Source organism: Triturus cristatus, chromosome 4_1 (assembly GCF_964204655.1).
Source record: "Triturus cristatus chromosome 4_1, aTriCri1.1, whole genome shotgun sequence".
Classification (NCBI taxonomy): domain Eukaryota; kingdom Metazoa; phylum Chordata; class Amphibia; order Caudata; family Salamandridae; genus Triturus; species Triturus cristatus.
In genome coordinates this window covers 1,062,929,740-1,062,946,371 of record NC_140585.1, presented here as the reverse complement: position 1 = coordinate 1,062,946,371, position 16,632 = coordinate 1,062,929,740, and the positions used below count along the sequence as shown (strand labels likewise).

Genomic DNA, 16,632 nt, shown 5'->3' with positions numbered 1-16,632 from the left:
AGAGAGAGGTAGAGAGAGAGAGAGAGAGAGAGAGAGAGAGAGAGAGAGAGAGAGAGAGAGAGAGAGAGGTAGAGGAAGAGAGAGAGAGAGAAAGAGAGAGAAAGAGAGAGGAAGAGAGAGAGAGAGAGAGAGAGTTGCAGAGCCGCACAATTCCTATGGCCCTCTGTGGGTCACGGGAAAGGAAACCACGAGGCACGGACGTCTAAAAGGGGAGGACTCGTCTGAGCTACGGTAAGCCTCGTGGGCTCACCACAAAGCCAGGTTTTCACCTGCATATGCAGGATTTTAATGACAGGGTAGGCAAAAAACACAATCCTACATGCTAGAAACATAAAACTTGAAAACAAACTTTACAGAGATCTAAATGACCTGAAAATGTATATCTTATGTGGTTTCACTGCTAGGAGTCTAGTGGCGGACAAGGAAACAGTTCTTATAATGCCGGATTATCTACTTGTCCAAACCGCGTGATCCTGGGCAAATGACCTCTGTCTTCCAGTGGCTCGCTTGCCTTACGCGCCAAAAGTCAATGCAGCATTAAACGGGCCAAAACCCTGAATTAGGAGACATACACAAGCTACATATTCATTTACACACAAAAGCCAACAGAGCCGGGCAGACACACAGGGTGGCCTGAGTCCGTGCACCCTCAAGTACGAGCGCACGAGCGGAACTCACCATGAAAACCTTGTGAACATAAAGAGTGCATTTTATGTTCAGCTCGGGTCGGGTGCCAGACCTGACGAGCACAACTCTTGCAGCTGGGCAGGCTTGAGGCTTGAAGAAGGAAACAAGTGGGAGGGGAGGGGGAGTGCGCGCGAGGCTTGAAGAAGGAAACAAGTGGGAAGGGTGGGAGGAGTGCACGCAGGCTTGAGGCTTGAAGGAAACAAGTGGGAGGGGTGGGGGGAGTGCGACTAGACCTGCCGCCGCGAGACGCCCTCTGTTGCGCGCTTGGGAGAGCGAGAGGAAAGCCAGATGGCGCCTCTGCTCGTAACTGTGCGCGCAACCGCACGCTCTATGCCACCCAAAAAGCTGTGGTCTGCTTTTTAAAGCCCACTCACTAAATGTCTCGCCAGAGCAGCGCATGCGCTGGCTCAGGCGAGACCTAAAAAACTAAGGGCAGATTACGAGTTTGATGGTGCAGCGGCGGGACCTCTCTGCTGCCGCCACCCCACCAAAACCACGTGAGAAACAACTGCCGACTAATTACTTTTTTAGTCATCACTGGGTGTTTCCTTTGCCGTTCCCACGCTGCTGCCTATAAAATAGGCACCGCAATGGGAACGGCAAAGGAAAATCCAGCACGGCATGGACTGTGAAGTCAGTCCATGCCGTGCTGAAACTGGGGGGCGTGCACACAGGGGGGGCACATGTTGTGCCCCCCTGCATGGATCCCCATGGAGTGAGGCACAAGGGGCCCTGTAGGCCCCCCATCCATTATTTCCTCACCACCACTGGTTTTATGGAGGAAAGACTTCTGTTAAATCAGTGACGGTGAGGAAAGTCATAATATGCTTGGCGGGACTGCAGCGGGACTTCCAAGCACACTGATGCCACTTGACCACCGTCCCAATGCCAGGGAACGGCGGTTCCCTAGCAGAGTCCGCAATCCCAGGGTGGCACGACCGGCAAGGTCGTAATGTGGCAGTCAGAAGACCACCACCAGCACCCACCACGAGTCTTGCGGTCCAAGGACTGCCAGACTCGAAATTAGCCCTCAAGTGTCTCTCACAAATGTGTTTATTTGCTAACAATGAAAAAAAGCATAAGTTTAGGAGTCTGTCGGCAGAGAGTTAGTGGCAGAGACATTATTTGTGTTCTAACTTGTGTTATGGAGCCTCTATGTACTACTGAGAGTACTGGTAAGTGAGTATTCACATATATCTGCTATCAGTAAGATGGGTTTTAGGTACATATTTTCTATCGTGGCCTGTGTGTATATTTTGTGCATGAAAGCAGTGAAGGTTGAAAAGCAATGTTGTGCATGATCACTCATATTTCATGCAGCGCCAAGGGAACTTCCATGATGAAGGGACTCTGGAAATGTGCATTTGACTCTCCACTGTGTGCACCCTTGCACAGAGTATAAAAGCAACTTTGCTTCACTGTTGCAGCCCAGAGTTTCACACCGTTTAAAGAAATTTGCACCTGTGGATGTTGTTACTGATCTGATTCAAATACTGTCTTACAAACGCGTTTTCCATCTAAAATCAAAGACGGTTAAGTCCTGAACATATCTTTATGCAGTCTAAGTAGGCATATTGTTTTTTAAAAGAATTGCTGGACAATGAAATTCGCCACTGTGCAAGTCTGTTTTTCCGGGAAGCAGTACGCTCCAGGAGCACTAGGCCTTTTGACTGAACATATGGATTCTGACGTTTTAAAGATATGCTCATTTTACTCATGGTTTTAACGATTTTATGGGTGTTTTATGAATAACGTGGTTGTCATTAACTGATTCATTCTTGTATGTCTTTGTGCATTTTAATGTCTGTTCTTTTTTCAGCCAAATAAAGTTAATTATGATTCTGAAGTGGGCATTTAGTTTCTGCAGAATTCCATCTGGTTACATGTAGAGAAAGCAGTATTAGAGAGAGTTAGGCATAACTTTATAGTGGCAACGGGGCTCGCTCAAGTTTTCGAGGGGCAATATTCTACTACTGAGGGGCTTGATGAGAGGCTAAGCATGATGTTGGAAGCTCTCAGGATTAGCTGAAGGAAGCTTAGGGAAGAAACACACGTTTAGTAAGGATTCCATGGTTCCACTCAATCACAGTGGTTACCTCACTTAGAATCATTATTACGTTCATTAAGAAATGTTTTGATACAGAAAGATTTTCAGTCTCCATGCTATGAATCATTATTACGTTCATTATTAAATGTTTTGATAAAGAAAGATTTTCAGTCTCCATGCTATCGACATGGTCGTCGAGTCGATCCTGCAAATGAGAGGTTCTTGCTATTTTGTGTCGGTTTATATATGGAAAAAAAAGAATGTACTTGTGTCTGAAAAATGTGGCCCTCCCAAAGATGATGACAACACAGGAAGTAGTGACATCAATTAAAGGGCACACCAACTCTATTAGAGGGCACATGGATACTAAGTAACAATAATGTCTTTTACCTTTTTTAAGATATGTCTGTAGGCAGGGCTTTAAGTGGGATGAAAAAACTGGGGGTCTCTCAAAGGGGTGTGGCTAATGTATTTAAGGGTGTGGTTTAAAACACGTATGCTAAAAATCTGTGTTTGGCATAGTGTGCCACCCATCTTGTGTTTTGCTGTTTCTGTCATTACATCCAGATTTATGGTACAGAAAGTAGCATAATACCTACAACAAGTCAGGACTATTGGCTTTGTCAATGGTTGTTACTTGCATAAGATAAATAAGCAGCAACTATGGCTTGTATATAATATTGAAAAAAGCTTCCACTTAAAGCCCTGGTGACACTGCAACGATGTTGCTGCTCCTGAGTTTCAACAGGAGAAGGGATATCCACAGAGAAAATGACTCTCTTTAAAGGATTGCCCTTCCCCTACAACACTCACCTGGCATGCCATCAAGCCGTAACTTCTCCACTAGTGAGAAGTGAGCAGTGCACATCGATGTGCCTGCTGTCACTGCAGTCAAGAACAAGCATTGGCATATTCAATAGGTATCGCCCTTGGGACCTTATAAGTGGACTACTGCTAACAACATTTGCAATGAGTTTAACCCCTTCAGCGCGGCGGGAATTCCCCCGCGGTGCTGAAGGGTTCGAGCGCGGGCGGGGCCATGACGGAACGGTTCCGTCATGAGCACAGCGCAACCGATGCTCATGACGGAACCGTTCCGTCATGGGCATGGAAGGGGTTAAGCTATTGGCATTGTAAATAACAATGCCTTTTGTTTACGTTTTAAAAACGAAAACAAAAATAAGAGTCATTGGTCTTTGCAATGTCAATAGCTCAAACTCGCGTAAATGCAAGACCTAATGCATTGCAAATGATTGTTGTATTGTGTCTTGTCTTGTGTGTCTTTGTCAAGCCAAGGTGCTTTGTGTTTCGGTCTTTTGGGTGGCACGGGTGTGGAAAGCAGCTTATAGTACAAGTTCTGTACTCTGTTACACAGATTTTAAAGACACCACCCCCTCAACGATGGAATGGAAGTGTAGGAGGTTCCATCAGGTGCAGGTTGGGTGCAAGCTTTTGATAGGGGGGCAGTGGTGAATGCATGGTTCATTGAAATGTGCTTTTACACTCTTAAAGATTAACCTGATGTTGTGCTAATCTATTTTGTATTGATTATTAAACGTAAACAGACCAAAATGATAAGTGTTCATGCAGGAAACCCACCAGAAAAAAACAGCCATACATATCGCCCAAACTTTTAGGAATGCAACAACCCCAATTCAAAAAGGAGTTGAGACTCTGAGCAATATATCCGTCTGCGGGATCTCCTGGTCACTCCAGGTATCTTTTTTTAGTCAACTGGGCTATTATTTTTGTCGGTCCACCTCCCGCTACTGAGAATCCAGTACTTCTAAATTAACACAGAACACCACTGAAATAAGCATAAACAAAGCCAATAGGTTGCGCCTATATGAGATCTATTGCCTTTGTCAATTATTTTTTAGACATGTTGCATAGCAGAGCATGGTGATGTGCAACATGGCTTAAAGCCAAGGCAAAAAAGTGCTGTGATGTATCTAGCGTTGACTGCGCCATGTTGTTTATTTTGTTTTAGCCTTGTAGCAACACGGAGATGGGATGGGTGGGATGTGAAGAAAAAGTACCTCGATCTCAGCGCGAGCAGCGGATGGGCAGTAATTAAGATCAATCAATCTGTGCTTGGTCAATGCTCCACAGAAAGAAATGGAAGTGACACTTGGCCTGTGCTGACCAATTAGGATGCACTAAAGAAGAGTGCCATTGAAGCCAACAAATGGTAAACAATGGGTGGACCCCAAGCCCTTTATTGTAAACAATATGTCTTGCAAGCGAGAGTACATGCAGAGCATGCGCAGTCGCAGGCTCGACCTAATCACTAGAGTAAAGGACACTGCTGATGAAAGAAGTTGCCATGAAAAAGCAAAATTGTATTTTGTGCCTCCACAAGTCTAACCACTTTGCCGTAAGAGCAGGAATGTGAAGAACAGAAGCGCTAATGAATCGTTTTTGTTTCTCCGGTCCCAAATAAGGAAAGCTCATCCCCAATGCAGATATAAATTTAATAAGATTTCTATTCACGGGTGTAACCTGGCAGTTTTCTCAATATTCTGTTTTTGTCTAGACCTTTAGTGCTCCAACCACATCACAAGTCTTTGCCGCTTGGAATGCAGAGTTGAACATGGCATTTTTTTTAACCCCTTCCATGCCCATGACGGAACGGTTCCGTCATGAGCATCGGTTGCGCTGTGCTCATGACGGAACCGTTCCGTCATGGCCCCGCCCGCGCTCGAACCCTTCAGCACCGCGGCGGAATTCCCGCCGCGCTGAAGGGGTTAATGTGTTATGCTTACCATTGTTTAGACAACCATGTGGGTTACGTTGATTTTCACCAAACATGCGCCAGATCCACAGCACATGGAGAAGGATTTTTAAAGAAAATCTGCACTGACCTGTGATAATTTTTTTTCAAGCCTACCATCTGACAGTCTCCTTGAGGTGACCATTGTGAGAAGATGCTATTAATGCAGAAACAAAACTGATTTATCAAAAAATACAAAAAGTGTGTCACCGGCATTTGACGGCCATGTAAATATATTTTATTTCAGGAGTTGATGGAGTCATCTTTCTTTTCTTTCCCTCAGTTCATTGTTTAATTTCATCACAGGTCATGGTAAGATGGACTTTGCGACTCCTAATAGGAAGACATTTAACTTTATGTAATGTAAATCCCACACAAACCCGCCACTTCCTTTAACAAGCAACCTTGTAAGCCATATGATAAATATGCTTATGCTGGTGTTATGGTTTGATAAGCACTACATTTCACTTGATTGCAATATTTATTAAAGTATTTAAAAATGTGCTTCAGTGAAAGCTTTCCAATAGGCTGCAGTCGAGCCTTCGAGGGATGTTGGGGGTATTTCTAAATCGGTTCAAATAAATCCTGCTTGTTATTTAACGAGAAGTGTGAAACTGTTAAAGAAATAATTGTATTTAATTGGCAGGATGCAACTGTGCTTCACAAACTGATTGTGCATTTCAGTTTCCGTCAGTTCTCATTTCATCTCTCTGAAAAGAGGGAGGTCATGATCAAGCCTTGCTTGAACTTGCAGTTTGGTAGTTTCACAGATGTATTAGATGCAGGACCGGCCTTTAGCATGGGCGATCGGGGACCAGGGCGCCAATTTTCTGATGGGCGCATGGAGCTGTGTGTATTAAGGTTATGCCAACAGCAGTTCCCTTCTCATCTTGTTCCGGCCTTGTCCTTGCCCCTGCCTGTTTGTTTCTGTCTGATTAGCCAGTTTAAAGTGCTTTTAGTCCTTCATTATCATATGGCGTGCAATATTTCTAACACCTGTTGAGCTCCCTTCCTTGCCCTCCCTTCATCCACTGATCCCTGCTGGCACACATCAACAAAACCATCACCTGTGTGAGGCAGCTAAGCTATGGGTGATTTTGGTGAGCTGGGGGAGGTCCATGTTTGTGTTCAGGGGCCGGTCCCTGCTCATCCAGGTACTGACCAGTGTACATAAAAGGGACCCCTTGCTGCCTCAATTAATTCACTATCATAAGCAAGGGCACCACATTTCTCTCCGCCCACTGCGCTATCTTAGAACAGGCCGACTCTTGACTAGATGATAAATATGAGGCATGTTAATCACATGTAGGTCTGGTGTCGGGCTGATACATGTAAAGTGGTGTTCACCTGTGTTCTTGTGCATACATTACCACAATGAAGAACCACTCTGGCAGCAGAGAATCGAACCACAGAATCCCACTTGCAGCATTATTCGCGGACTATTGATGAATTAAGGACAGATGCACACAAGAAAAATAAAATACTATGACGCAGCCAGCACTGACTGCGTCATAGCTTTTTTTAAAAGCCATGCAGCAACACAGAGAAGGGGTGGATTGTGGTGAATAAGAAATAGTATCTCACTAATCTCATGAGCAGAGGAAGAGGTACTAATTAAGTTGAATCAATCTGTGCTTAGTCCCTGCTCCACTGAAAGGAATGGAAATTACACTTTGCCTGTGCTGGCCAATTAGGAGGCACCAAAGAAAAGTGACACTGAAGCCCACAAAAGTAAGCAACGGGCGTGATTCAGGCCCTTTACTTTAAACAATAGTCTCACAAGCAAGAGTGGGTGTGCTTTCGAAAGCACAGCGTAAAAAAGGAATTGAATACAAGGACAAACATAAGGAAAAGATTTCAAGTAAGGGGTATTGCTATAATTAGGATATGGGTAAGGGGAGATGGTTTAAGGTAAAGTGTAAGTTTAGGATTAGGTTTTGAGCTAGGCTAAGCCTCAAATTTAGGGTTGCAGCTAGAGTAAGGTTTAAAGTTAGGGTTCGCAGTAGATTTTGGCTATTGAGTAGCCACAGACTTCGGGCTAAGCCAACTGTTAAGATTAGTGTTATGGTTAGCATGTGGTGTAGGCTTGGATTTCGAGGTAATGCAGTTTAAGTTTTAGTGTTCAACTTAAGGTCAGTACTACTTTTACCCTCAGTTTATTCAAGGTAGTGGCATCATTCTCAGTAGTTGTAATTTTTAAGTACTGGAATCTAAGTGGTGGCATTTCAATGTAACTGGATTGTGTGTAATGTCATCCAAGCATTTTCTCTTTCTATGCAAGACTAGACTTGCTGTATCTAAATCACCAGTCTCAGGTGACAATCATACAAATCATAACCTGTCTGGTCTACCAAGATAATCAGCTAACTAGACACTATAGTTAATAAATATCACAATGCAGAGGTGTGCTAAACCAGAAAACGAAAATGTTCCTAAACTTAATATAGAAAGACAGCATCTAATCAATCATCATCAAAAAAGTTTATTTCGGATATAAAAATCCATTAAACGTACATAGTAAAAACATATCATTTAAAATATCACATTTACATTTCCTAAATTTTGCATCAAATGGCAATAATGCTAAAATTGCAAAAATAAGCTAAAAATGTTTAAAAACTTGGTAAGATTCCTGTCAAGGTTCTCTTTTTGCACCATTTTATTTATTGGAAAAAATACCTTTTTGTCATAAGGACCTACATCTTCTGTGGGGTAAATTTACTCCCACTTCACATAAGGGCCTCTGGTTTTGCTGAAGCTAATAACCCAGGGCCCTCTCTACCAGGGTCATAGATAAAGGCAGGTTCCTTATCCTTACAGTTAGCCTCAAATATATCCTCAAAAAATAACTTCTGATCCTTGCAGAGAAGAGGCCATCAATCTTTTTTTTATGGATTAGCCACGGAGCTAGAAGAAATTTAGCCATGCTGACAATGATCACCTCCCTTAAAGTAGATTTCAAGATATGGAGAGTGATTTTGCAGCTTCTCACCTCAATAAGATGGCACATTGGAATTATCCACCTTTTGCGGGGGGCGCTTAGGCTGGGCAAAAAAATGCAAAATGGAAACCTTGTACAGCTTCAAAGGATGATTTGTCCAATGTGAGGTTCTTGTGATCTTAAAACTGATTAGTCAAATTACCAAACCTCTTTTCTCCACCCAAAAAAATCTCTACCCTTCCTTTTTAGGTCTCGCCTGGCTATCGCGTAAGCGATCGCCCAGCGAGACTTATGTAGGGGCTTCCGAAAATGCTCCCAAAGGCTTCCCAGGCGGGACTTAAGTAGGGGCTTCCGAAAATGCTCCCAAAGGCTTCCCAGGCGGATCAGGTGGCGGTTACGCGCACAACCATGCGCAATCCATTTGCCACCAGCTACTTCCTGCGCGTGCGCCGCCTCACGCATTCAGAGAGATTTAGTAAGGGGTACAAGACCTTAGGGATGCAGTTTATGGCCAGTGCATGTGAGGCATTCAAGCGCGAAGCTGGCATCGGACTTGAAAGCAGCAGACTGCTTTCGCCAGAACATTCGTTATAACTCACACCCCATATACTCGTTCCCTCCCACCCTTCCTTTGATGTCCGCTTTTCTTGTTGTTTACAAACCACGCCACACACTGCTGGGCGCCACACACTGCTGCGTGCCGCACACTGCTGCACGCCGCACACTGCTGCACGCCGCACACTACCGCACGCCGCACACTGCTGCATTACACACTGCTGCACGCCGCACACTGCTACACGACGCACACTGCTGCACGCCGCACACCGCACACTGCTACACGCCACACACTGCTACATGCCACACACTGCTACACGCCACACACTGCTACACGCCACACACTGCCGCACAATTACACACTGCTGCATTACACACTGCTGCACTCAGCACACTGCTGCACGCCTCACACTGCTGCACGCCTCACACTGCTGCACGCCTCACACTGCTGCACGCCTCACACTGCTGCACGCCACACACTGCTGCACGCCACACACTGCTGCACGCCACACACTGCTGCACACTGCTGCACGCCGCACACTGCTGCACGCCGCACACTGCCACACGCCGCTGCACGCCACACACCGCCGCACACTGTTGCGCACACTGCTGCATTACACACTGCTGCACGCCTCACACTGCTGCACGCCTCACACTGCTGCACACCTCACACTGCTGCATGCCACTGCACGCCACACACTGCTGCACACCACACACTGCTGCATGCAGCACACTGCTGCACGCCACACACTGCTGCACGAAACACACTGCTACACAAAACAGTGCTGCACGCTGCACACTGCTGCATTACTCACTGCTGCATGCTGCACGACACTGTTGCACGCCGGACACTGTTGCACGCCGCACACTGCTGCACGCCGCTGCACGCCACAGTGCTGCATGCCTCACACTGCTACACGAAACACTGCAGCACGCCGCACACTGCTTTCATGCGAGTTTATGCTACTGACATTGTAAATGACAATGCCTTTTATTTGTTTTAAAACCAAAACATAAATAAAAGGCATTGTAATTTTACAATGCCAATAGCTCAAACTCTTATAAATGCGAGACCTATTGCATTGCAAATGCTTGTTATAGTTTGTCTAGATATATTGATGGCTTCATCTGGGTTGTCCCCGATAAGATCAAGACCAAATGGTGAAGCATGTTATTTATATTAGCTAGCCATGGAATTCTAAGGTGGTTCCTCTGATATAGTAATTCTTTAATCGGTTGTCTGTATGGTTCAAGCTTGGGACTGGACCAAAGCCTCTGCCAATATAACATTTTAACATGCAGGGCAATGGTAAATAGTACCATGTCTAGTGCTAAAGTCAGCTATGGCATATTTGTGGGAAGATTAGCTAGGCTCCTTAGAAATTTGTTTTCAACACATCAGCTTGCTATATCCCGTGGCTTCCTAGTTCCGCCTAATAAAGTGCTGGATTTTTGGCCTTGGTCTTGTAAATCTTAAGAGCTGGAAGCCAGTTTTTAGATTTATTTTTTGCCATTTTAAGAATTGCTCCAGTCTCTTGAGTCAGCCTAAGTGCGTTTTAACCCACTTCATGCTTCCAGCTAAATTCTCTTGTGACAAGTTTACAAGTTGTGTACTTGGTCAAGAGGCACGCTCCACACAACAATGTTCGCCTGGCTCAACTTATTGTGTGCAGATTTAGATTCCGTATATAGGTTTCCCGATTTATGCCCTTATATAGGTACAATTCACATTGCCCTTATTTGGACATAGAAATCCGGGCCATATTTAGACATTGTCCGTACAAACCAAATACAGGCATGGCCACCTACATCTGTCCATCCACGTCACAACGAATTCTTGGAAAACCAGACCCTTAAGCCTTTAGGAATTTCCCTCAGCTTGAATATTGATTTCTCCAAGAACTCATTAAGTATGCATGAACATCTATTCCTTAGGAGTTCATTCATGACGTTCCTCTGCCCGACTGTTACGTCAATACTGGCATTCCTAGACACCTTCAAGGTATAAATATACCAGCACTTGCCCTGGCAAATTGTGGTTCCCGGAAGATTCGATCCAACCCAGACTACGCAGTTTGTCACGGCAAGTTCAGAAGGAGATCGAGTTCCAGCCCGATGCACTGACCGGACGCTGCCATCCTCCTCGCAGAGAATCCAGCTCCAGTGCTGACTTCCCTTGCGGGGGGTTAGACTATTGAGTCCAGAAAAGAGATTCCAACCTCTCTCATTCTAAGGTATGGAGCTGACTAGAACTTGGAGAAACTTTTGGCAACTCTTGGCTAAACTAAAATATAGCTAGCTATACTTTAGAAATGGCACCTACTTCAAACCTCGTACTGCACTTAGGTTAGGTACACTGGGGTAGAACAATTTAGAAGCATCAGATGAGTATCACATTTTAGCTTATGTTATTTATGTATGTATTTTGATTAATATATGTCATAGCTACAAACCATGCTACTGCAGTATTATTTTATCTTACTGCTAACCTCGTACATATTGTACTTCGCAGTCTGTCTTACGATTGTAGCAATTCATATCTCTTGCATGAGAAATAAGACTGTTCAATAAACCCTTTTATTGAAACGCCAGTCTCTCTATTTCTGTGCAACTCTGTAGAAACGAAGCATGCACGATTGACTGACTGAAACTGTTATATATTGTTTCCACGATTGTGAGACTGTTCCGATTCTAAAAGAAAACAAAGTTGTCATGTTTATGCGGTTGTCAGAAACTAATCCCTTCTTGTTTATTCGAGAAGTTTCTAGTGACCTCTGAGTTAGCTGGCACACACAAGTAATTAAGTTTAGTACACTCGATAGAGACTTACTGACCTTAGTCCTATGTCAAATCTATAGTGTATGTTATTCCAATGCGCAGAGCCTATCAGGGATATAGGAACTACACTACAAACTTGTACGGATTTAGGGCCAGAAACTTGTTTTTTCCTATATTATGTTCCAGGATGCGATCTGAACAAAATGCCAAGAAGCTATTTAAAATAGTCCGGAGGCCTGCAGGAGTTTTAGATGTAAGTAACGTGATGTTGGCAAACAGGAGAGTGGGTATCGTAACTAAGCCTGTCTCTGGAGCATCATTACTTGGGAAGTCGAGTGCCTGCACCAGATCAATCATAAAGCATTGTGCCTGCACCAGATCAAACATAAAACCTTGCGCTGCCTTTGTTTTGATATGTAAGGAAAGCATACATTACAAAAGGCGTCCAGCGGCAAAGTAAGAAACAATATATAAAACGTACTGAATTCCACCCCACCAGAACGCTAACATTTAAACACTAGGATTTATAACAAACAAAACAGTCTACAAGCAAAACATGGAAGGTTAAAACATATGGAAACATTTAAACTAAAGTAATAAAAATTGATAAAACTGCTCAGATTTCCTGGAGGAAAAATATAATTCGTCTGAGCAGTGAAAATTAACAATTTTGTATGTGATGTGCCATTGCTGCATGTAGAGGTACTGCAAATAGGCTAAACACAAAAAGGGGGTGAACCATTTAGGAATCAAGGCCATACCGCACCTCTGTGTTGGTGTGTTTTGGTTACTGCATGGGCTAAAAATAAAAACAGGAACAGGGAAGGGGTTTTATCTACGCCAATTATATAGCTGGGTCTGTGTCATCACAAAGAAATATGCCTGCAGACTACATCGTGTGCCACAGACCTACATGCCTTGTAACCAACAGTGTAGAAATGAAGGGGTATATTCTACACAATATATACAAATAATTTTACCCAGGATGTAAACATATTTAAGATGTGGTGTGGTATGTACCACGAGGACTGACTCTCTGCATTTGGACCTCAGTGACTTGCAATTTGCCTTGTCCACATTTCAAGAGGTTACTACCGAACTACCAGTACATTACGACGACAAGAATATCTGTACTGCCAGTGTAAATCTAGACAGAGGGGCTATCAAAATTACATTAAACACACCTGAAACCAAAGGGTTGCCTCGACAATGGAAATCTCACTTTTCCCTTCCTTCTTGATCAAATAAATCAGTGGAAATATTGATTGTACTGACTGCACAACTTTCTCCATTGTGTTCAAAATGAAGAATAATGACTGGCTGAGTGCCGTTCAGAGTGGCAACATGTATTGGCTGGCACAATCATTTACTTTAGTATTTGGAACAAAAAGAAGTAAAGGACGTTGGCTACAATATAAACCCGGACCTTTTCCATCTTGGAATACCATAGATGTATTTATTACAGAAAAAAACATGTAATATTGCTACTTGTTCACCCTATTAATTTGAAATACCATGTTTATCAAATCACTAACAATGTAAACGCCACAGGACAATACCACACCAATGCCAACGACCTACTTTGTGTTCATCCGACACTCTTGTTTACAAAAAACGCCGATACATGTGCAGATTTACAATCATATACCACATTGAAGTTTCGATGTAGCAGATACAATACATGATTCCCTTTTACAGTCTGGATTGTTTAATGGGCGTTCTGGTACTACAACTCATCTTTTGAAAATTGTATAAATGAAAACACTTTTAATTGTATTTTTTAAATGATGTCTGTTGCCATATATAATATGCAAATGATCAGGCAGCCAATTGAAACTAAAGTATCTCTTTTAGGAAGACATTGTGTTACCCTGGTTCGTCGTCAAGACAATTAAAGGTGGCCAGCCTATATAACAACGTAAAGAGTTATGAGACAGAAAACTTCACGCACAGTTCCATTTGAGTAAGAAACATTAAAAATGCACCGTCAACAGATGTCGTTTGATCCAAAATATAAACGCCTAAACAAACACAAACAAGGATGTAAAACTGGTAAAAATTAGTTAGAAAAAATCATATCAAACATTCATTATGTAATTCTAAATTTAGACAAGAGCAAAAGGGTAAACAAAATTAGATTCCACGACAGATACACCAGGGACTATACTGCGTGCTTTACATAGTAAAAGCCATGTAGACATTGATATCTCAGCCGTCATCAATGTGGGTATTCTTGGGTAAAGTTTCTGTCAATGAAGAACGTGAGGTATTACTTCTTTTGAGTTCTGCTCAATCCGCATTGCCACATTTAAACTTCCTTCGTCAACTCTTAACTATCCTAAACGATCGATCTCGGTGTTATACAGATAACCGATTTAAATAAATAGATAGCAATTACTGAAAAGCAAGTACTACTGTTTAAAAAAAAAAATAAGATCAAGGAGAAGCATGAACAAAAAAAGAAGTAGCTGTGTGTTACAAGTGCATACATAGGATAGGCAGGACTAGAAGAGACAATGGACGGCAGGAATTCGTGCAGCTAAAATAGATGTCTGCAAAATAACGTATATTGAGAAGCATACATTAGATTTAGTTCAGATCTATAAGGAGCATCACCCTTACTTTTCTGGGTAAAGTTATATGGAGAAATACGAACAACATCCCACAAAAGTAGTAGAACTGTGGGAGTACAGCCGCAGGTGGACAGCCGACCACAACAACTTGTGACGTCATTAATGTGCGCCAGCCGCCGTTACTACAAGGGCTGCGTACAGAACAGGGCAATAGGGAGCTGCGTGCGGGGCTAGGTAACGCATGGGGTGGAAGGGACCTAGAACCACCCTGGAAGGTGGCCAGGAAGGAGTGAGGAACCAACCCCACCCTCCCAGCAGGAACTTTAAATGCCAGGCCCATGGACGTCACTAAGAAGCGCCCTCTCTAGCAATGAATGAGTGCGGGGGAGGGTCACAAACCGGGGGTAACCTCGGTCCCCTCGCCTTACTCCTGATTCGTGCCATAGTGCCCATTAAGGCCCCACTGTTAATGAGAGCCCCCCCCCTTTCTGTGTAAGAGGTACCTCCAGGGTCGAGGCGGTACCGCCTCTTCTTCGGGGTTCCGTCCCAACGTTCGTCGCGAGCCGTTTGCCTATGAACCTGCGGCGGTTGGAAGAGGTGGCAGAGCTGGGGTCTGCCTCCGCCCCCTGCCTTCACCGCGGCAGGCTCAGCGCGGGGCTCCACACGCGCCCGCTCGTGCTTCGGGGTGTCCGTACAGCCCCTCCCCTCTGAACTCGGGGATCCCCCCCTTTCCCACCCCCTGTTCCGGAGCACACAATGCGATCACACGGCGCGTGCCCGCTCCGGCACTCCTGTGATGTCACTCGCAGCCGTCGCCATGTTGCGTGTGGCAAAGCTTAGCAGCGTAGAATGAGGTGCGGGTTCGGTAACTAGTGATTGATGTAGGGGCCATCTTTGAACTGGCGTTGGCCAGTTAGACACGAAAGGTTTCCAATCACAGACCGTGTATTTTAGAGTAGTAGAGTGATCGAGAACCCACAGATGACTTCTGCGCTTGAGGACACATTTTATAGTTGGTATTTTTTATGAATTCAAGGGGAAAAAAACTCGCATAGTAAGATGACCCAACCCAGCGTAAAGGACAACCAAACTTCCTGTCCTAATATGGCTGCCGTTTTTTTCTGCAAGAGAGGCACATCTTTTTCCTGCTTCCGCGTTAGTTCTTTTATTTTATATACGGGCGTGACTTTCACCAACGACCAATGCTTACAATCGGGTCTGGGATTGGTCTACTTTGATGTGCGAAGATGAGACTGTTGTAGCATTTTTAACTATTATATTCCCTTGATATAGTTTAAAAGGTTGATCCGTACACAGGCTCCTATCGATGATTGGTACCAATATAGTCTGTGGCCTTCCCTCCAAGGCGAACGTACTGAAACACTGTTTCTCTAGTGCTTAAAATTATAAATATTTGTAACGTTATACAGACGTGTACAGATGTGACGGGGAAAACGTTGTACATGGGTGTAACGTAAATCATTCGGTGTACTTTTTCTACGCTATGTGGTCCTTTCCCATCACATGTCTAATTTTCGTCTCTCCCCTGTCAAACCGCAACAAATTCCAATGCCGCAAGAAGTTGGGTCTGCTATATAGACTGATAATGGGTTATGAACATATGCCAACATTTGGAAATAGGAAATATAATTGTGAAAAAAATAATAGAAGAAATACATTTTCTCCATTGACTTCCATTGAGGTTGAGATATTTTTTGGCGGTAGTAGGTTAAACAAAGTACTTTTGGTCTTTAAAAAAATCGCGTCTCCTGCCTGAATAAGGTTTGTTGGGATGTGTTTGTGCATTGTTTATAAACCGTGAAACAAAAAATTATGTTCCTTTTACATTGAAATTCGACCTTGTCGTAGACTTTCTATTCATATCCACTTGAATGTGTACGTACATTGGTAATCCAGTCACATCTCCCGACTGTAATGTCTTCCAGGCATTCTTTCTTCAGAAAGTCAAAGATATAATTTCAGAAATCGCTAATACCCTGACTAACCTCGGCTCCTCCCTCAAGACCCAGCCCCCGCCCTCCTCTGGTAGCCAACTCACAAACTTACCAAAAATTGACTCAGCCACCCTATCCTTATTAATGAATCGCACCAAATCAGGCTCCCGGGCAGATCCCTGCCCTCCGAGGATTTTTCAAATGGCCCTTCCAGGGCTGGAAAAACAGATCCTTGCATTACTAAACAACTCCCTGGAAACTGACTACTTACCGACCAACTTAAAAGAAGCCAGGGTCACCCCCCTGCTGAAGAAACCAGGTGC

The 16,632-nt window shown here is 43.9% G+C and overlaps 1 protein-coding gene across 4 annotated transcripts in view; it reads right to left on the bottom strand.

Annotated features, from left to right (window-relative positions):
- Positions 1–15,182, bottom strand: part of BRD1 (bromodomain containing 1) — a 510,476-nt gene extending 495,294 nt beyond the window's left edge. For 3 of the 4 annotated variants that reach the window (XM_085654056.1, XM_085654059.1, XM_085654058.1), the window contains exon 1: positions 14,858–15,182. The gene's annotated coding sequence lies outside the window, so the exon portion shown is untranslated. Of the gene's footprint in view, positions 1–14,403; positions 14,540–14,857 lie in introns of those variants that run through there. The other variant, XM_085654057.1, reaches the window with a different exon arrangement.
- Positions 15,183–16,632: the final 1,450 nt, after the last annotated feature.